The following is a 1,077-nucleotide window of genomic DNA, read 5'->3' as shown; positions in this document are numbered from 1 at the left end:
GCTCTGGGGGGCGAACAGTAGACTGTACAGGCCAGGGAGGAACTGTAATTGCGGGAGGTAGGGGATTATTATCCACTGGATCCAAAGTTTTGGCGCTGTAGATTTCGTCTTCAGGTTCAGAATTAGAATCCCCCTCTAAATCTGGATTTTCCCCCTCTGAAATCTGTAGCGTTTCCCCTGGAATAGCCAAATTTTCAGCGGGTATACCCTCTAAAATTTTTACGGTAGAGGTTTTATATACGGCCCGTCTGGCGGGGGCGTAAACCAACGCTGTAGAATTGGATAAATGGGCTAAAAGCCTTACTGTTTCCGTTCGGGGAGCCAATTTGTTGGATTTTTGGCGTTTTTCCAGCGGTATAATAGCCTGGCATACGGTACCAATAACCCGATAATGGCCTAAATTAGGCCTGTGTGGTAATCCAGGTTGAAATTCGGAATAAAATTCCTCGTAGGGTGTTAACTCCCTGTTAGTTACCGCTGTACGGTTAACTAAATCAACCACGGCTGACAGTAAATAACACCATAAATATAGTGGTAGACCTGCCGCTAAAATGGTAGACCTTAGCCTATCCAAAATAACCCTAACGGACCGTTCCGTTAGCCCGTTTTGGCCATGGTTGTAGGGGTTGGAGGTGCTAAAATTAACACCTTTACTTGCAAACCAATCTTGAAGCTCTGTATTTACCTCGTGCCCCCCATCAAAATGAAATTTAGTGGGGTAGCGCCCGTACGTAGCTTTTAAAACCTTAAAAAAGCCTTTAATAGCCACTAAAACCGTAGGTCCGGCTTTATTCCGTAGTGAGATCGACCACCGAAAACGTGATTTTCGATCCACTAATAACAAAAATACGGGTTTTTTATTGTGAGGGTTAGGTTTAAGGGTTACTGTATCACCCTCTATGGAATCGAGGATATTAGGGGGTGTAGGGAGTGCCCCTTTATTTGTACGCCTAACAGAGGTGGCTTTAATGCAAGTAATGCAGGTAATAGCCCTAATTTTGTCGAAATTAGGTAGACCGTCTGCGTTTTTAGCGGTCTTTTTAAGCAATAACAACCCTATATGCCCTAAGCGCCTGT

The sequence above is a fragment of the Pyricularia oryzae genome, chromosome 1, assembly GCF_000002495.2.
Source record: "Pyricularia oryzae 70-15 chromosome 1, whole genome shotgun sequence".
In the NCBI taxonomy this organism is placed as follows: Eukaryota; Fungi; Ascomycota; class Sordariomycetes; order Magnaporthales; family Pyriculariaceae; genus Pyricularia; species Pyricularia oryzae.
The sequence above is the reverse complement of the archived record's forward strand: the minus strand, read 5'-3'. Positions refer to the sequence as shown.